We start from the raw sequence: 21,885 nt of genomic DNA, 5'->3' as shown, positions 1-21,885 counted from the left end.
TTCCAAGTATATGGAAATGGCAGAAATTACAGACAAAGAGAGTAATGCTTTCCCTCCAAAATCCAAATCCTATTGACCAAGGGCTGAACAAAGCAGAAGGAGGAGTTTTGAGGACAAGGAGAGGAATTTCCTACTCCATGTACAGAACCCTCTCAGTCTCCATGACTTCCTGTTAAACAAAATAGAAATCACACTAAAATATTAACCGAACTGTAGGTTATGGTAAAAATTCAAAACGAAAATGTATTTCGAGTTGATATCCATGCCGCTCGCATTCAAAACTTTGCTGCTCGCATTCAAATTTGTAGCCTGATGCACAAAATTACTTGAACGGTCCGCTTGGGTAAAAAATCTACCTGAAATGTTTGTTGACCTCCGCTTTAAAGGAACTGCTGCTTGCATTCAGGCTTGTAGTTTGCTACTCAGAAATTAACTCAGTGGTCCATTTAGGTAGCAAGTCCACCTGAAATGCTTGTGTTGACCGCCCTTGTTAAAACATATTGGGAAGATGCTGCTCACGTTCCTGATGAGTTATTTCCCTATAGTTTATGGTACAATTTCTCCCCAAATAGAAGTTGTGTTACTCAACGTGGCATTATAGTGTAATCTCTGTAGTTTGTTGTGCCAATTACTCTGGTGTAATAAAAATTTCACTGAGAGCTACTGATTACCAGCAAAGTAACATTGTGCCAGAGGCAGTGTTTACCAGTATACTGAATTATAATCTAAGTACCTAATCCTCTACTGGTAAAAAGTGATCTGCCAAAGATCAGCCAAGATATAAGTGTAAAGAAGGTACCAGCAACACGCAGATCCTACCTTCATGTAGGTACTAGACCTGACCTCTTGGTTTGAGTCTCTCCCCTGATCTCAACAGCCAGACCTGGAACTCAGGGCAATGCATTAGCTTCCTGCAAGAGAGCGATGTAAAAACAAGAACAACTGTATAATTGTATTTTCCCTTTAAGTGCTTATTAAATACGAAGCCTTACTTTCTTAAACATATATATTACAGGATTTATAGGAAACAGTGGCCTTGGACTTGCTACAGAACTCTACCAGGCAGCATGCAGAGTTCACCCATAGTCTCTTTTGCCCTTTGCCCCCCGAGTTTTTTTTAGCTCAGAGGTGCTGCAGCCTCAGTAATCGTCTTTGTGTTCCTCAAGCAGCCCACACCTTTATATGTTTCACTGATATTGCAAATATAATTGCAGTACTGGCCATGCCCCATACCAATGGAGTGATACCATGGCGATTTTTTTCTGGGATGCTTTTTGTCTTTTATATTCTTAGCGCATATGTCCCTGTCAGGGTATCTGTTGGTGAGTGTGAGAAGACGTTAAAAGGGGGCATACCATTGTTTTCAATGGGCCCCTATGTACTCTGCAGGATTAGCGCTAAACTTTTGGCGCTAACCCTGCACAGTACATCAATAGTGTCACAAATTGTGGCACTATTGCCCCTTCCCAGCACTATGGTGCGCCGTACATTAAATACGTTGCACACATGATGGTGGTAGGAGGCGCTAATCGGCACAAGAAAAGTGGCATTGCATTGGATGTAGCACCACTTTTCTTAAATTCAGGCCTTCATTTCAAGCCCTTCTCTCTTACCTGGTAGCCCCACTTCCCTGTAACAAATAAGGAGGAATTAACTCCAGGTCTGTCGTATTCCAGCCCATCTCCGTTCCCTGCTACAACAACTTCCCTGTGACCAGAGACGTGGTAAGGCATGGGCAAAGTGGGCTCTGGCCCAGGGACCCCACCTTTCTAGGGGCGCCCATCATAAAGCTTTCAGGACAGTCCCAGACAGTAGCATAACTCAAAAATGATGGGCACCCTGCACAATATGAAAAGGGGTTTCCAGTTCGCCAATATGTCATTACTAGTCAAAGGCTTTGAACTGAATTGGGGGCCTCTGAAGAACTGGGCCCCTTTTGAGGTTTGAGGCCGATCAAAGAGGTTTGTAAATGATCAGACCACAGTTACTGAGGGCTTGAATGAGCTTAAAATTGACAATAAATTTAGAGTTGTTCCGGGAAGGATGCCCCCACATTAGGTTTTGCCCAGCGCTCCCAAACTCCTTACGATGTCCCTGCCTCTAATAAATAAGAAGGAGTTAACACCAGATCTTGCATACTCCTGCCAGTCTCCATTCATCGGTAACATCTCTTCCCTGTAACAGATAATGAGGAATTAACACCAGCTCCTACCCCAGCCTGTCTCCATTCCCTGCTAACCCCTGTTCCCTGTAACGAAAACGAAAGTTTCCTTTCATACTCGAAGTAACCCCCTCCTCTTCCAAAGGAATTTTCTGGGTTTCTGGAAAGTGTAACTAGTGCTTCTCCCCTTCCATTGTCATTAATCAAAAGTATCTCCTGGCCTTGCACAGTAAAGGACCCATTTCCTCCTCCATCCATGGCGTTCTGTGGCACATTACATTTTCTTTTCTCGCATTCCGATTTTTTCAGCATTCGTCCTCCCGTGAGTGCAAAACAGATCCTGCTCAGTACCACTCTCGTTTTAGAACATTTGGGTTTTTATTAAAAGGTCTGAAATGCACCTAAAAGAGTCTGCAATACGTGCTGTAGTACTAAAGACAGTCTCTGTAAAGTGGTGATGTTCTTTCCATTTTCACTCAAATGGAGTCATCCTACTTTCCACGGAGGTCACTTGTTCGTCATTAGTACCTTGGACAGTGAGTTACTCAGTTCTAGACCTGTAATATGGTCCCCGGAGCATGCCTGTTCATAAGGCACGAAATTCTGCCAGAGGCTACAATACCCAACTTCATGACATACGTGAGACTCCATCAGGCACTACAATCCTCTGCCCTTCGGACATATTTTAGATTCCATCCGAGTCTACAACCCTCCAGTGTCATGTAGATTACACAACATCTCAGGCTGTAGTCTTCCAATGTTATATCATAAATTAGACATGATCTGAGGCAACCATCCTCTGCCTTAAGGACATACATTAAACTCCATATGAGGCTACCATTCTCCGCTCTCATTATATTCCATCTAAGACTACAACCCTCCAGTGTCATGCAGATTAGACAACATCTCAGGCTGCAGTCCTGCATGGTTATGTCATAAATTAGATTCGATCTGTTGCTACCATTCTCCTCACTCAAGAGATACATTCCATTCCATACTACAACCGACCACTGTCATGTCATACATTGACTTAAACTTAAGCTACAATCTACCACTGTCATGTCACAAATTAGACTCAGGAACTACATTAGACTCACAAAGGCAAAAATCCACCGCCCTTAGGACATATACTAAAGTCAATCTAAGACATCAACAATCCACTGTCATGTATATCAGACTCCATCCCATCCAAAACTCCTCCACCATTATGTTGTGCATTAGACTCCATCTCAGGCTACCATCCTCTACTTTCATGTTGTGCATTAGACTTCATCTCAGGCTACAAACCTCTGCCCTCAGGACAGACATTAGATTCCATTTTAGGCTTTAGTCCTCCACTGTTACTTCGTACGTTAGACTCCACCTCAAGCAACTATCCTCCACCCTCTGTGCGTACTTTAGACTCAAACGAGGGCTACATCCACCGACCTTAGAGTATACATTAAACTCCATCGGAAGGTACAATCCTCTGCTCTCATGACGTACATTAGACTGTCACACTCCACGTAGATTGCGAACTGTGCTGCCAACCGTGTAGCCGTTACAAATAATGTATTCCCGTTCACGATGTAAAAAGTGGTAAGAGGGTCTTTTTTCCCCAAAAAATATTTTGACCCCCCCAATAAGAATTATTGCATGCTGGGGTGCAGCATTGCTCGTGTGCCTCTGCACGTTTTGATGCCCCTCCATTGTTCCCGTGAGTAGGTCGGTGGGTTGAGCACATTTTGAGGTTGCCCCCGAACCTACTGACCATCTGGGGAACTCTCTGAGCCCACCCTCGATATTAACTTGTTTGTATCCATCATGCTTCGTCCTCTCTCAGCTCTTAAGCGTTGCTATAGAAACCGCCCACGGAAGATCCTCACAAACCTCTCTGGGCCCCTGTCCTGGAATTGCCTATATAGTGTAGATCTTGTAAACAAGTCTCTACCCACAAGTTTACGAGCTGGTTGTGATGGAGGTAGGGAGGAGAGCAGAGCTGCTCCCTGGGCGTCCGAAGGAGGGAGGAGTGGGTACCGGTGCAAACCTTAGTGCCTCAAAACGCTGCGTGTGTGACTCATGAAGGTAATGTTTTACAGAAAAATCAAATTTCGGGTTTGAGCGACTGTTAAAGTTAACGGGATCTTTGCGACTGGTCAAGAGCGTTTCTGTACTCCAAGATGTGAGACTCACGCGCAGTGAGTGAGACTTGGGTGTCCGTGTTTTCAGCAACAGATGCTTCACATATGCCTGTGAGTCTGCTAATCCTTAGAACATCACTGATACGTCACTCGTAAGTGTATTTTTCTGTAATGTTATGGTCCCCTTTTCGCTAAGAACCCCCGTCTGAAGGTGGCCCTACTAACATAGGAAGGACTCCCACGATGCCTTTCATCTCAGCACTATCTTTAGCACCTGTGTTAATGAAGGGCCTGTCAACAGTGCTGCTGTAGGTCTTTCACTTTTTGCAGTCAGATTTGCTCTATTATACTCGTGCCCTGTAGTCTCCATTTTTTATTTTGTCCCACACGGAATCCGTTTTTTTTGTTGTCTCTTTAATGTCGATGTCTGCTCTAGCTAAATTGCTGAGACTGGAACCAATGGCAAGTGTGTGCATTTTAGTGACATTATAGTCACAAGTATAGTGTGCAAAGGCATAAAAATAGAAATATTTACATCTATGGAGTTTGTGATGCTAGTAGATCAACAGGGACAGGCAGGGTAACTTTTCATTTAGTGCCCTGTGGAGCCCCTGGGCTTCACCTCATCCTTCAATTGACTACTGCTCCTTCTCTGAGATTCATTCTTTGCAATTGTCACCCAAACTGAATGTTAGAACCCCTTTTGAAGTGCCGCAGGGCATGCAAATCCTACTGGGTCCAACCATGGTGGTTGCGGTCTTTTACTCCTGATGCTGCCCAGCCGACTGTGGATGCTGAACAACAGGGCCAAGTACTTCTCCTGCACTTGACTCTCAGTGGTACCTGTAGATGAGCAGTCAAAGGCTTTCTTGGTAGGGGGGGATTGTAGATACAGGTAAGTGGTGATACGTCTCATAACTCAAAGTTCACACAGTGCAAACAATAAATCAATGTCTAGTCAAATACTTACGTTTGTAAGAAAAATAAGTATCTTACTTTTAGCTCTACACAGTCAAAGGAATAACGAACTTCCTGAGCAAGAACACAATCCCCTTGAGATTAGGGCAAATCCCTGTCTCACCCTCTTCCTAATAATGTGGTTGGATTTATTCTGCATTCATTGGTGACCACATTCAGGGAATGCTTATTAGTAAGCCATACTCAAAAGTTCCCCTTTGACTTCTTAGGGTTTAGTCGAAAGTGTCAGCACGGTTAGCAGTGAGTTCTCCAGGACCCTAAAGGCCCACTTCCACTCTTACCCACTCCGGGGGTATGGAAGCATTCAGCAGTTCAGTGGGTGTCCTCTCTGTGGGTGCTCCTGAGTCCTGATCCCGTTCAGGGAATTTGGGCTGCTCATGGTACTTGCATAGGCATCCAGCAGGTGCAGACTCTTTCCTTTGAGGAGCACTACAAATTTGTTCCAGCGATTAAATCTGGTCCAGCTTGGCAAACATGCGGTAAACCACTTTACCCCAAACGGGGAGCATTCTATTCTCTGGTTCCCTGCTGAACTCCCAGCAAGGTTGCAATGTCGTCTGTGTCCACGTGGACCTCGCAGAATTTTTCAGGTGCAGATCACAGTGTGTGGGCTTGACCCACTGGACACTGAAGCCATCCTCCTGTCTGGCCAATGACCAGAACTCTTGGCCACAGTGGTACCAGCAGCCCCTCCTGGCATACGGTGTTGCTGGGTTACGGTCTGGACGCAGACTGTTCCAGGGAGGACATCCTCACAACGGTGGCCACTCCTGACACCGATATTGTTGAACACAATGCTCTTGCTGCTGGCCCAAATAAGTTAAACGGTAGCCCCCTCTTTTTCAGACAGGGTCACAGTGGTGAGGCGGTGCATGACTGGTGCATCCTGCAAGTGATCATTGCACAACTTCAGATCATGGCACCCCTCTCCTGGCATATATGGGCCCCTGGACCATTCCTGCACATGGGCAGTGACCCAATCAGTGCTCAGATATTCTCCTCACATCTCGCTCTAGGAGTCCTTTCGGTAGGGGTCCCCACTGCATGTTACTCCCTCTAAAATCTCCTTTTTCTCGCAGGGTGCACTGGTCTTGTCAAGCAGGCAGGTACTGACGCACCAGAGAAGGTGATCTAAATTTCCCTCGGTGATGCCCCCTCACCCAACAGTGAGACTACCAGGCCGTGGCCCCCAGTTCTGGTTACAGGCAGAAGCCTCAGCTTTCCGTCCACACACAGCCCGTTTGGCAGGTGACAACATTTTGGATTTCAACCTCCCATTCTTAAAGTCCATTTCCAGACACCAAAATGTGATTTAGGGTCTGAGTCTTTGAAGTATTATGTTGGAGGATTCTGCTTCTTTTGAAGTGTCCACTTCTCTTTTTCTTCTTTTCTCTTAAATTATATCTGTCACACTAGACAAGACTTTGAAGCGGATTGACCCACATCACAATTGAAGGGAGTGACCAGAGTTCATACCTAGATGTCAGCCACAGTGATATGTGCATCAAAAGGTTAATGCTAGGCTCCCACCCCTAGTCTTTATAATTCCCTTATCAGCTCCCTTTCCTTTCCTAAGATGCATCCACGACCTTGAGATCTATTACTAAATGAAAGAGCAACCTTTTGAAGTGTAACTGGAAATTTCCTTCCTCCTTTATTCCAGTGTGAGTCCCATGCAGCTCAGAGGAATGCAACAATACACATCTGTTTGGGGGGATTCCTTTACTTCTCATGTCGTCACCAGGCAGGTCTGGGCTTCTCAAACTGGAATCCAGGGGCCTCCATGTAATGAGCCATTGCAGGCACACTTGCACTTAGTTTACATTCACAACAGTCTAACTCTATAGTACTGTTACTGCCATGCTTTGCACCACTATGGAGACATGTGTATTCAACACACACATTCAGTCTGTGAGCACTGTTCAGTACTGTAGCTTTCCTATATCGTACTAAGGGTGCTATTTGCAAACATACAAACTGCCAGCACACACTCACCAAGTGTGCGTTGCACAACACTTCACCCTTCATGTATTGTACTTCAGACAAGCACACATGCAACCAGCACATGCTTTCATTGTGATTGTACTGCACAGCACTACACCTCTCATGTAATGTATTCCTCACAGTCATTCATACACTTAATACATGCACTAACCACACATATACTGCTCAGTACTGACCTCCCCCTGTACTGTACCCTTTTCAGGCACACATACATCCAGTGCAGAGACACTACTCCTGTGCTGCCCAGCACTCCACATTTACCTGATGTGGGACAAGGGTGAGGTACACACACAGCAGCAAAAACACCTGTTCACTACTAATGATCACTACACGGTATGCTTCCACCATCCGCACTTGTGCTGCTTAATTCTTGGAGAAGGTGGTAGCCTTCCACCATTATGAGGATAGAGCTTTGGATGCCCCTGCAGGTCCACCAAGACCCCTGTCCGAGGGACAGACCAATGTCATGGTGCACATGCATGATCCGTTTATACCTATGACACAAAATTCAGCAGGGATCCAGACAATAGCACATTTGGGCACTCACAGCAGGGGTACACGTCATTAACCATTCTGAGGACTTTTCTGTTCCAACACCAAATATTTTTGGTATTATGATTTGAGTCCTCTAAAGGTACCACCCATGCATCTGTCGTGTCTGCCTTGCCGTCCAATATGCCAGCTGTCTCAGTGGGTCGCTGACTTGAACTTCATAGCCATCGGCCCCAGATTTTATTTCAACCCACAGTAACTGCACCTTGATCACATTGACCCATTTCATCACATACAATGTAAATATTACAAGTTTGCCTTTTTGCACTGATTAACCTATTGATGCCAATGCAGCTCAGAATGATGCACTCCTTTTAACTCAGCTGGAACAACTGAGGTGAAACAATTTTATGGCAACAGCGATTATACATTTGTCGAATACTATGCCTTCTGCATTTGAGGATCCTCTGGACCCTTTTTATGAGAAAGTTGTCTGGCTATTTCAGAAGCTGGATGATATCAATTGAGACAGTGCCTTTTTGGACTATTCTGTGCTTTTGTTCCTTTGAAAAAGAGCTGCCTCCATTGTAACTCCCACTCATGATTGATTTGATTGACTAGACACTGGTTACCTATTGAATAGAACGTTACCCACCAGATACCTATTGAGTAGAACGTTTGCTACCAGAGAGAGTTAGACACAAAGAGCATTAAGGTGAGCATGCTTGAATCATTTAGTGAGCTTGTGGCCCTTTTGGTTACTTGGCATTTCAACCGTTTGTACTTTCTTCAGTGTTTTCCCTGGCCTGTGCAGTCACAGAGCCAAGCAAGCAGTATCAATGCTGACTGAACTGCTGTTTCCCACTATCTATGACCCCAAGCACTTGGTTTGTGATGGAAAGTTGGCCTCCTTATTTTCATTAGCACTATACGAAATGATTATCACAATTGTAGTAAGGATGAGAGTGTCCAACAGTAGTTGTGCGTACGCAACACTTTAATAATAGCTCAGTAACTATATACATGTGTTTTATCTGGTACACAAAACAGAATACATAGCAAAACAATAAGGCAACACACAACATTTGTGAAACCTGAGCCCCAGATTATGCACACTATGTGATAAATAGCAATCCTAATGTTTGTGAGCAGTAAAAGAAATGCTAGAGTATATCAGTAACATGTAAAGCAAAGGGGCAGTTCCATGGAGTACATGAATGTAAGTTACTATAGGCGGGAAGATAGAGCTATCTCTTGGTCTAGGATTAGGTGGTGTTAGGCTGTGAAAATGGGAATATCACATGATCTAAGGACTCTACATGCTCCAGATCAGTGCTGGCAGGATGCTCTGTATCACATACGATATGGTCAACAATATTGTAACCAGAACAATGTCTGACAGGAATACTGGGTCCTACATATTGTTTACATATTTATCATTCCATTTGATTTATCATCAGAATCTACACATGCAATGGGATAGTAAAAGTATATTTGTGAACAATAATTTAGGATGCAATTTTGTGTCAGAAAAAATTATTGCTAACAATATTTTGGCTAGCTTGCATGCCAACCAAGTTCTGGACAATCAGCAGAGCTGCAGCTTCTGCCAGTAGAAACTGAGAAAAGGTGGTGGGGTGAGGGAGGGAGCATGCGTGCTCAGAAGACTCACCAAGCACCTTACTTGAAATTGTAGTTGTAGCATTTTAAGGTAGTACTCTGCAGTTTTTTAGGTTGCGCGTGAAAGTGTTTTTCGACTTGTCGTAAGTATTCTGTGGGCTTTTAACCACTCCCATCACTTTCACTCATTCATGGGCTTGCCTTTCAAAAATTCCTTGATGTAATTGGTAAATGCTTTACGTTTGTCCTGCCTGGGGGCGGCTTTGTTACCAGCTTGCAGACTGACCTTGTTACATGGATTATTACAAGATTGCCGATATACGTCATTGTGGGCAAACTATTTTATTCTTTTGTCTCTCCCCTTCGTGCTCCATGGTGGCCAAGGCACTCAGAGCACAAACAGCGTGAACTCCGTTGGCGGTATTGAAGGTCTTCATTTCTTTTGGCTCTCCCCATCATGCTCTATAGCTTTCACAAAAACACTTGTAATTGATAAATGCTTTACGTAAAAAACACACACAGTGGGAGAACCAATACTACAATATTCACTGCACTTGGAAACTCGCCCCATAATGCTTTGCAGGCCATTACTTTTAGAAAACATTTTTGCTCATAATTCATCCTGTGGTGGTCCTAGGACAATGGGACCACCACCAAAACGTTCACAACAACGGATCTACTTCATCTCTGTGTCCCCACACCAGGTTACAAGGGACCCCAAAATAATAAGCCCTCCAACCATTCAGTGTCTTTTTACGCTCTCTCATGGCTGGAACTTTTGTTTTACAGCTGGGAGTAGTTTGTGTTTTAAGGTGCTTGTTTGTAATATCGTTACAGTAAGCCTGTTAGATCAGAAAGTGTGTAAGGCACTAGGCTCTATAGGGGCTAAATATATGGTTTCACTGCATTAGTTTCTGCCATTTTCTTTTCATGTGGTTATGCCCTCTAGTGGCTAACTATAAGATTACATGACCATGTTTCTTACAAAGGCTATTTTCATTGTGTTATCCTCTAGGGGCTGTTCTAAGCATTACAGTCAACATCAATATGGAAACTTGCGCCATAATCCTTTGCAGGGCATTACTTTTACAAAACATTTTTGCTCATAACTCAGCTTATGGAGGTCCTAGGACAATGTGACCACCATCAAAACATTCACCACAATGTGCTCTTTCTGTCTACCTCATCTCTAGGTCCCCACGCTAGGTTAGTGGGGACCCCAAAATAATAACCCCTCCCACCATTCTGTGTCTTTTTAAGGACCGTCATAGTTGTAACTTTTGTTTTACAGCTAAGCGTAGTTTTAAAGGCCATGTGTGTAATTTAATTGCAGTAGGCCTGTAAGCGCTTAAAATGTGTAATGCGCTATGCTTTCTAGGGGCTAAATATATGGTTAGAGTGATACTCTTTCTGACATTTTCTTTTCATGTGGTTATGTCCTGTACGGGCTAACTATATGGTTACATTATCATGTTTCTTACAAATGGTATTTTTATTGTGGTGTCCTCTGGGGCCTATTCTGAGCATTACAGTCTAATGCCAAAAGTTTATTTCTGATGAAACTTTTTATTGGCTGGACATGATAATTGTATATGTTTTATTAATCTCTCCTTAATGAATTTATGACCATGATTCAGGCCAACTAAAGATCCTTATTACATTATGACTGTTTGAACACTCTTGATATGTTTAGGTGACCCTTCTAGTGTTTTTCTCCCATTACTCTCCCGTGGCTGTCTTGTGTGTTTTTTGGGGGGGAATTGTGTCAGCCGGCCAGCAACTCTAATGGTGGGGTGCTGTTGGAATTAGCATGGCAGATTTAAAATAGGATGCTAAATGGCAACATTTTCATTTTTGGCTGCATATAGAGGAAGAAGGTAAATGTAAGTGCTTTAGCTATCTGCAGGCTCACTGAAATTATGTGGCAGGAAAAGGCAACATTATGAGACAGGGTTGACCAATTTATGTGGCAAGAAAAGTCCAGTTATGAATTTACAACGCTAATAGCTCTAACTGAAGCAAATGTGAGACCTAGTGCATTACAAATGCTTATTTGATGAGGGGTAGAGAGCTTCAAAGAGTTGAGTCTGTTTCTCTGGATTCTTTGGGGGGGCCAAGGGCTCCCAGACAGGCAAGGTCGGCTGCAGGGCAGGGTAGCCGAGTTTCAGCAGTACCTTCAAGCTTATTTCCATTGAAAAGAAAATTAGCAGCACTTAGGGTCAGATTTACAAGGCCCTAGTGCCTCTTAGCTCCACACTAGAGTAATTTTCCTTTTATGCTAATGTGGCGTCAAGGAGGCCATTGTCCTTCGCCATATTTACAAAGTGGCGCAATGTTTGCATTGTGCGACTATGCAACACCTTGCGCCACATTATGCCTGCGCCAGGCATAATGCATGCAAGGGGGGCGACCCGGCATTGGGAGACCTGTAAAAATGGCACAGTGAAATTTACAACTTTTCGTGGGGCCATTTTTAGGGTCATTTTTAACACTTGCTCAGAGCAGGCAATAAAATGAAGTGCCCATTACTTTCAATGGGCCTCCCTTTTCCTTGCAGGATTAGCACCATTATTTATGGCACTAATTTGGGAAAGTAGCATCATAAACAATGATGCTATTGTCCTAAGGTGCACCATAGTGCGCCGTATTGTAAATACGGCGCTACCATGGTGCTGTTAGGTGCCGGGTGGGTGAGGCAAGAAAAGTGGTGCATCGCAGCTGATGCTCCCTTTCTTGTAAATCTGGCCCTTAGTGCCATTGTCTATTAGTGGCAGGGTCCAAACAGGTCTGTATCCCAAATGTAGTTCAGACAGGTGCAGGGCAGCCCCAGCACATACTTACATGCTCATTTGGGCAGAATGTTACATGTCAATTTGAATCTCTGCATTCCATAAATATTTGATGTTCTGCAAATCAGGGTGTGGTGGATGCTCCCTGCGTAGATGGGGTGGTGGGAATGGGAGGCATTGTCATCTACCCCAGAATGCTCTGGGAAGGCCATTGCCTACCTTCAGATTGCAAAGTCCATCTTCCAGGGTTCTGTTTAGGGAAATGGCTAGTGTATTTCCTCCAGACAGCCTTGGAAACAAAGAAAATGGAAGGAAAAATAGGTGTGGATGGGTTTGTCCTACTGTCCTATGTGAACAACATCCGCCTTCCATCTTGCATCTCGTACCTCTACATATAAATAAATGTTTGTCAACAGATAAGAGTAAGTCTAACAATAGCTGTATTTCTAATGTTCACAAAGCATTTAGCATCGATACACGTTCTGTTGATCTCTCTCATTGTTTCAAACATTATGTAGTTGTTCAAAAACTTATCAAATATGTTAAAAAAAATAAGGTCTGCTCCAAGCCTTATGACTTAATGTACACTTAGAGTTTAAAAAATATCACCGCTGGGTGCTGCTACGGAACTCTAAAAAAAATAAAATAAAAAAAAAAAGCATTTGCAATGTAATGGGTCTTCCATTTGCTCGACTTAGAGCTTTTAGCGTTGTAAATTCCTAACCAGACTGGTGCGCTCGAGGAGGGCTAACCACCGGAAAAGGCAGGATGTATACATGCCTTTCACAAATGAAATCAAGCAATTTTTAAAAGGCAAGCCCACGAACCAACGAAACTGATGGGCATGCGGTGGGGGTTGTTAAAAGCCCACAGAGAGATTCAGCACTGCGCTGTACACTGCCAGGGTCTGCTCAGAGATGTCATGGGGGAGGTGGGCTACCTCTTGAGACTTCAGGCTGCGGAGACCAATGCTCTATCTTGGAGCACACCAAAGGAGTGTATCCGTGAAGTAACACTTGCACTTTGAGGGTCTTTGTGGACCAAGTTCCACACAAACAGTTTCCAAAAAGAAAAAAGACAGAGGATCCCACAGTCACAGCGTAACACAGGCCCCTGCAGCCCCTATGACTCAAGGGAGCCCACAACCCTCCAGGGGATCTCCTCAACCTCTCAGAGGGGTACCATTCTAGCCAAGGCCAATGAAAATCTGTGAGATATGGGAGACACAAGGGTCTCTCTTGACATTCTGCTGAGGGGTGGGCTTCATTTTACGTTTCTCCACTGGTGACAGGGTCAACTAAAAATGGTACGGATGGTGCATCTACATAGTGTTTTGGGCGCTGATTTCTTTACATCTTCCAAAGATATCTTTTTGACTCTTATCTTCTCCTGGACAACTGCTCCTTGTCTAAAAATGAAGTACATTTCTTCATAAAATAATCTATTTTTAGGAGGACCATTCGCCTGTGAATATAGATGCAGCTCGGTACACCCATAGCTCCCTCAGTCCTATCTTTATAGCTTCTGGTCCCGGGAAGGAACAGCACGCTTTTCTCAAATTTGGGTTAAAAAGGGTATTTTAGGGCTTCTTTTCCAATTTTCCATATGTGACTGACTCTGCTCCAGCTGTACCAGCATAACTGTAATCCTGCTCTTTTGTGAAATCGTGCTGTGTTTTTTAGGCTGGTCCCAAACCCCCGGTCTAGGGCACGCAGTCTTTGCCCCTGAAATGCCTTGAGTTAATTTCCGTTATCATCAAATACAACAAGCTATATATATGTACCCACCTGCCAGACTTACCCACACAGCCCCAGCCAGAGTCATGTTTCATGTATTTCTTCTGTTCCAATTTCCTGTCTTCCTGCCATCTGCGTAGGCAAACTACTCAGCAAATTAATTGACGGTTTGCTGCCCATACTCTCAATTCACGATGCTCTGCTTTGCAATATTTCCAAACCTTCCTTACTAACGGAAGCAGCCCTGATAGTCACTCTTCTGAGAATAAAAATAGCACACTGCTGGTCTCCGCCATGCAGCATGGAGTTTAGCCAATCAGCACTGATTATTAGTGCCTGGGCGCAGTTAAAAAACAATCCGCTGGCTGTGTAGCTTATTTGTGGTGCTTTTGTCACCCACCCCAGATATCCGGTTCCAGGATCAAGACCAGCTGGGATTGGTGCTCTTGGGGATCCCCCAGGTGTCCAACCCAGTATTTTCCATACATCTTGCATTTGGCTGAAAAAGATTTGACCAATTGGATCCATTCATTTTATTAGCACAGACGTGAATGTACCATTACCCAGATTCATGGATCCCAATGAGGCGGAGACCAACTACAGCACGATACGCACAGAATGTGTAAATAAAATGTGAATCATATTGCTCACACGCATGGGCCTTTTGTGTTTAAAGTTAAGACACAAATTATATATGTTCTTTATGGATGACTGTAGTTGGGAACTCGTGATTTATCCCTTAGTCTCCAGTGTAAGAAACTAAACATGCACACAAATGTCCGGGAGTCTCTTCAGTGCGCTAGACAACAACAGGATTAATTCTCTCTGGATCGCTGAAATGTGCTCTGGGGGCTTCGCGCCCAACACACTCGCTGAACAATCGTGGGTGGTGGCAATACATTCTTTTTTTAGCCAGTGTAGCTGTACCTCTGGGGTGATTGCAACAGACCCCTACATCCCTGAAATGAAGTGTAGTAGCCCCCTCTGAAGTGACCCTTGATCACTAACTCGACTGTGTGCTGTCCTGCAAGCGAGAGTATTAGGGTAGGCTGTGAATCATGACTGCCTGCTCTAAAGTAGTGACTGGCTATGTGCCTGCGCTAATGACCAAAACAGCTTTCATTCATCATCTTCTTCTTGCTCCTCTGTCAATGGAAGCTCACAGTTCATCCAACGAAGGCAGCGTTCGCAAGATAGACAAGGACTTCCTGCCTGAACTGAACCAGCAATGACTGAAGAAGTTGTTGTTGAGGAGTCCTCTTTCTCTTTTCATACGGGGACTTTCAAAATACTGATAAGATCTCCAGTTTAGGCAACTTCTGACAGGCCGCATTTATGGAGGAAAAGGCCACAAAGCGACTATAAAGGTATATTAAGCCAACCTCCACTTGCTAGTGAATGTTTGGATCAACAGACACAAAGCTTGGAAAGCAAACGTTGGGCCCTCCCTAGCAAGTTGAGAAGTTGCATCAACTTGTAGCTACATGAATGGTTGGTTCTATGTGGTCAGTGTTGCACCTAGCCCTTTTTTCCGGGTCATCCCCAATCTTTTTGCCTCCTTCTCCTAATTTTTCTGACCAGTTTTTGTTGGTTTTAGGACTCTGGGCACTTTGCCACTGCTAACCATTGCTAAAGTGCATATGCTCTGTGTGTAAATTGTACTGTTGATTGGTTTATCCACGATTGGCATATTTAATTTACTGGTAAGTCCCTAGTAAAGTGCACTAGAGGTGCCCACGGCCTGTAAATAAAATGCTACTAGTGGGCCTGCAGCACTGTTGTGCCACCCACATTAGTAGCCCTGTAAACATGGCTCATACCTGCCACTGCAGTGTCTGTATGTGCATTTTTAAACTGCCAATTTGACTTGCCAAGTGTACCCACTTGACAGGCCTCAACCTTCCCTTTTACCACATGTAAGGCACCCCTAAGGTAGCCCCATGGACAGGGTGCAGTGTATGTTAAAGGTGGGACATTTGCTAATGTGTTTTACATGTCCTAACAGTGAAATACTGCTAAATTGGGTTTTCACTGTGCATGGCGTATCTCTCTCATAGGTTAACATGGGGGCTGCCTTTAAATATTATTAAAGTGTAGATTACCTTTGAGAGCAGATGGAAAAATTGAGTTTAGGGTCTCTGAGTTCACAATTTAAAAATACATCTTTTAGTGAAGTTGTTTTTTAGATTGTTACTTTGAAAATGCCATTTTTAGAAAGTAAAACGAACAGTTGATGGACGGAATGTAGACCAATTCACCCCCAGTCACAGATCTGTGAGTTTTTTTGCTCACCATGCCATTCCAGTTTGGACCCAGCCATATGCAAATCAGTCTTGACCCTGTTCACCATGGGAATAGTCTAGCCCAAACTGCCAGGCCAGGTCCCCCCTGGACCAGAAACAAGCATCCTGGGACCAGGAGAATGACCCAAGGCACACTTATGTGTCTCCCCGACTTTAATGGGGTCTTATAACACATGACAACTGATAGGCATAACTGACTCTGGACCCTGAGCTCTCTGGAATAATCTTGCAGTCACTTGTCCAATTTGTGATCCCTTGGCATGGAGTGCAATTGGTATGGGGGTGAAGCATCCCTGACTCAGCTTATCTGTGATAGGGTCTCCCTCGTTGGTTGGGAATGGTGACTCCGTGCTGAAGTGGTTACTTCCTCTTATGTGAAATGACTTTAGTCATGCTGTCATCTTTATTGAGGTATTGCCTCTCTGAACATTAATGTAAAGGTGACTCTTTCGCATAAAGAATGTGTTATACTTAAGCATAATGAGTACTGAATGGTTTTCAGCCCTGAGTGACAGAGGACAAATGTAGCACTTTGTACACCAAAGAGTGGGGTTTCCGTAGCCTACCAACTCTAAATAATTCACCTAAATGCATGTTTTACAACTTGTTAATTTCTGAAACATATGAAGTCGCATACGTAATGACTCACTATGGTTACTTGGTGAGTTCATAGTGCTCTGAAACTGTACTTCTGAACCCACATGGTAAGATGAGGATTCCTAAATGTGAATTCACCAAATGAATGGGGAAGGGAAGTGGCGTTGCATGTTATTTTATCCCAATGACTTCAGAGGATTTACCCCTTGCCCGAACCATAGTTCCCAATGTGCTGGGAGGGGACAATTGTCTGAACTGCAATATTGTATTAAGGAAAACGTTAATAAATTATGGTTTTGTTTGGGAACAAAGCCCACCCTGAGGGATAGTCCCTCTAATAATCATCCCATTAAGGCAGGGGACTGGTCCGTGCTCACAGATACTAGTAAGAACCGGAAACAGATTATTAATATGCTGTTTTTCATGACTTGTGTAGTCTCATTTCACAGTCTATAATGAAGAATCTTTTATGAAATTATCACAGCAACTGTTTGAGGACTGAGCTTATAGGACCGGTGTAACATCTGCGCAGCTGCTCAACTGCAAGGGCCAATGTTATGCCTCTATCTAGAAAATCCCAGAAAGAGATTAAAAGAGGTGTTGATACAGTGAGAGTGTAAGTACAGCTCACCTGTACTTTCAAAGCAGATTCTCAGGCTCCCCTCCTGCAGTCCATGGTAAAGGGCGGGGACGGTTTCTATTTGTCTGCGACAGCTTTTCTGGGCTCATTTGTCTGCCTGGGGACATCTTTACAGGGAAGGGCAGCTGAAGAAGCAGGATGGGTCAACAGAGCTTGCGAACGGGAAACAAACATAGACATAGCCTAGAAGAGATGGACAGTACTCCGCTCTGACCACCTGGCTAGGTAGTATTTAAGATGGCCTGTCAAAGGGAAGCTTCTCCAAATGTTTGCAGTGAGACTATATGCCCATTCCATGCCTGCTTGCCAGCAGCCCACTGTCAATTATAACCAGTGCTTCTTATATATTTGAAATCCCAGCGATTTAGGTAGAGGCAGGTTTTCCCATTTCTGGGAAAGTGCCAATGCTGTTGGACATAGTTAGTTATGTCCTGATCCCACCACACATTGCAAGCAATCATAACAAGTTTTTTACCACATAAAGAAGGATGTATGATGGAACCACCCTTTCCATTGTAATGCATGCCGTTACAACATGGATGTTACCATCCAAAACCTATACCACGCATTTTTTTTACAATGATTATGCCTTTACCACGCATGCCTTTACAATGAATTTCGTTGTAAAAACATGAATGGTAAAGACATATGCGTGATGAAGCTTTCACCAGTAAATAGTATATTACAGTTAAGAAGAAACACTAATATATATATATACACACACACAGACAAAGGGTTTGTATTTTCCTGTAAATTACTTACATTTTCATGGTAAAGGCATACATGGTAAAGGCATATGCTTTGTAAAAAATGTACTGGTAGATACAAACACACCCAAAAACCCATACCCACCCTAAATCCTGAAATTTCCCTTGCCACCCAAAAACGCATGCACACCCTAAACCCTAAAATTGCCCTTGCCACCCAAAAACCCAATCTCACCCTAAACCCTAAAATTACCCTTATCACCCAAAAACCCATACCTAACCTAAACCCATATATATATATATATGCAAAAAACAAAGGAGAACTCTGGGAAGTTCCCAATTTTAGGTGGAGAGCTGCTCTAGTAAGAAGCACTCTGCAACACCAGCGACACTCTAAATTTGCTCACCTCAAATGTCTGCTTATCTAGCAAAGTTTTTAAGCATAGGATCAGCACAGTGCTATCCTCGCCGAGCTAGACAATGACAAAGTCTTTTGCCATTTGTACAGCAAAATCTTTAAGCATAGGATTGACATAGTGTCATCCTCGCCGAGCTGTAAAATGACAAAAGCCATTTACCACTCCAGGCACAGTATTACAGCTTTGGACTGGTCAAATACCGTCCAAGCCAACCTGGAATGAGTAAAGCAACCCCTGACACGTGTTTCGCTCTCATTAGAGCTCTTCAGAGGGGTATAGCTTTGTCCATATATATATTGCCTAGTGTTGGTTGCCACTAGGTAGTTATAGTTAGGACAATGTTTCCAAGGAAAAGCGTTTTTTGACTTGCCTATGTCTTTGGCACTGTTTGACGCATCTTCACAACATTTTCAAAAAAATTGTTGCGGTGATTCTTGTTGTGCACTGAAAGTTTAGGGGGAAAAGGCAGTGCGCGGCGGAGGTTGAAATAACATATATTAATGTAAATTGTTTACGTTAAAAAACCATAGAAATTCACTGAAAAAAACAAAGGCTAAAGGGACGTTATAGTTAGGTTCTGAATTTACTCGTACAAAACCATAGAAATTCAGCAGTTATAGTTAGAGTTCTTTTAACTAACTATAACTTGCGCCCTAATGTAACAATACTCGCGCCTTTGCCAAGCACAGCTAATTATTCCAAATATTATATCATTAATGAGATCTTGTATGACATCTTTGATATTATCAATGCAACATTTGGAATAAATGTATTGCTAAGCAAACTGTGCATGGCAAGGGCATGAGTTATAGTTACCTTAGGGCGCGAGTTATAGTTACTTAAAAGAACTCTAACTATGACTGCTGAATTTCTATGGTTTTGTACAAGTAAATTCAGACCCTAACTATAACATCCCTGTAACCTTTGTTTTTTAAGTGAATATGTATATAAATGCTTAATACTTACTAATACTTACAATTAAAACGCAATATGATCCCACCCTAAACCCCTTAGAAAAAAATATTTCCGTAATATTTTTACTTACCTAATACGTACATTTAACACACATATGCCATTACCATTTGTGCTTTTAAGACAAAATTCTTTGTAAAGGCATGCATGGAAAAGGCATATGTGTTGTAAATTCCTGCATAGTAAAGATTATGCGTGGTAATGGCACTGCGTTGTAACGGCTGAATTGTAATAGCAAAGCGTGGTAACGGCTGTGTTGTACTGGCTGTTTACCCACAAACTATTTCTCCAAGATGGCTTCTCTGGTAGAAAACCTTCTGTATCTCACCCAAATAATCGCTTGATTAGAAGCATAAGATTTACTGACCATGTTGTTTTCTGAGTGTAGTGTGCATCCTCAGCAGTGCTTCAGTCGGATGAACACTTGTAACTTAACAAGTGATGATCTCCCAACTCAGTAAGGCCAACTCAGTCTTTCATTCTTCCGATGGTCAGTGAATTCAGTACCATTAACTTGGGTGATTAACACCTGTTATCTACAGCACTCAGCAGTCGCATACAATTACGTATGGGTGATCCTAATGCTTTACAGTTTTACATGTAAATAATAAACGAGGAGGTAACTAGATGTCACTAGAATTATGTGGAGATACTTTATGGAGCTGCTGGTGCACCCAAATCTCTCCATCTGCTGTCACAAGCCAGGCTTTAAGGTAAGGGGCTGTGAGGGAGTACCTCTTTAGGTCCCAGGGACACCACTTTATAGTCCTCTGTGACCATGTGTTTCCAGGGGTGTCCCAGGAGAGCACTAAATTGCAGTTTGATGAAGGGGTCCTAAAACGTATGTAAGAACTACAATGCTGAGGAAAGTCTGTTGCTAAAATCGATTTGGGATGTTAGAGCTAGTACAAACAGGAAGGGCGTTTGTCCTTACAAAACATTATAAATATCCTGCAGGGTGCACTGTGGCTGTGACAAAATGTTTTTTAAAAATGTTTTTATTTTACATTTTTATTAAATGCTTGAGAAACAATTCATTAGTGAAAGAAGATAAAAAGAATAACAATATCACTTTGATTACATTGAAAGGAGGTATAGCACCCAGTACGTCATTGACATGTATTCTTTGGTTACTATATTCATTTATCATACCAACTTTTAATTATAATTTCCTCCTGAAACCCTTTGAAATTCAGTTTGCCCATTTCGCTGACCCTGCCTCGGACCTAGATATTCTACACAAAATGCATGAAGAGCAAAGGAAGGCACGTGTTGTGCATAAGTACATGAGTGCAAAAAAAAAAGAAAGTGCATATTACACTAGGTAATCCTACCATTAATCTTAAAACACCATTTATTTATTCCACATCCACTGTCGTTTTAGTAGTTACAGACTCCCGAGACTTAACCCACTCTTCAAGCAAAACCCACTTTTCTTGCCCCTTGTACCTGGCTTCTCTGCCCCTTACGTTGATACAAGGCAATCTCGAGATTATATATGGAAAGGAGACGTCCCAGCCATGGTTGAAAAGATGCGGGTTGCAGGTCGAGCCATGCAAAAACTAAATGGAGGCGGTACACCATCTTTGATAAGAATATAAGGGGCCAAATGCTGTTCCTGACACCTCTATTACCCCTAAAAGGATACTACCCTTAGAAATGTCGTAATCTCCATCTTCAGTGCATCTAATCTTGTGCAAGTGGCAAACATGCGCTAACTCTGCCCCCAAAAACACAAGATCTCGGGCAGGGGGGTCCTGTATCCTCCACCATTTGGCTATTTTAGATGGGTTATAATATAAGTCAAAGATTGCCTTATGATGTTGCATCTGCAGTCCCGATGACACCAATAAGGTATAACAACTCAAGGGATTCATAAAAGCTAGTGTCCCTAGTATTTAATCGAGCTTGCCACTTGCCCCTGTGTTTCTCCAGATTATCAGGTTGTTCAGAATTTAAAATTCAGTACAGAAAGCTTATTGAGGGTCGGGCTCTCCCGGTCAGTGCTTCCATAAGGCGAATCTTTCCAAACTCTTCCTGTCCCCTGGTTTTCCTGAATAAAAAAATCCCTAATTTACAGGTATTTGAAAAAGCCGCTTTGCTTGAGCCCGTAGCTCTCCCGGAGGTCCTCAAATGTTCTCACCGCGGATCTTTGAAAGAAATCTCCTAATTTTCGAATTCTCAGTTGATTCCACTTTGCTAAATGCCGATCCCGAAAGATTTCTGGGAGGGATGGATTATTATAGATAGGGGTATATCCGTTAAACCTTCCAAGGCCGGCTTTCTTTCGCTACCAGTTCCAACATCTAAATGCAGCCTCTCATACCTTAAACTGAACTTTCTTGAA

General features: G+C 43.1%; 1 protein-coding gene across 1 annotated transcript in view; it reads left to right on the top strand.

Annotated features, from left to right (window-relative positions):
- Nucleotides 1-21,885, top strand: part of KIF19 (kinesin family member 19) — a 279,912-nt gene that overhangs the window by 141,347 nt on the left and 116,680 nt on the right. The window lies entirely within an intron of this gene.

Source organism: Pleurodeles waltl, chromosome 7, assembly GCF_031143425.1.
Source record: "Pleurodeles waltl isolate 20211129_DDA chromosome 7, aPleWal1.hap1.20221129, whole genome shotgun sequence".
Lineage (NCBI taxonomy): Eukaryota > Metazoa > Chordata > Amphibia > Caudata > Salamandridae > Pleurodeles > Pleurodeles waltl.
This window is presented reverse-complemented; position numbering and strand designations above follow the sequence as displayed.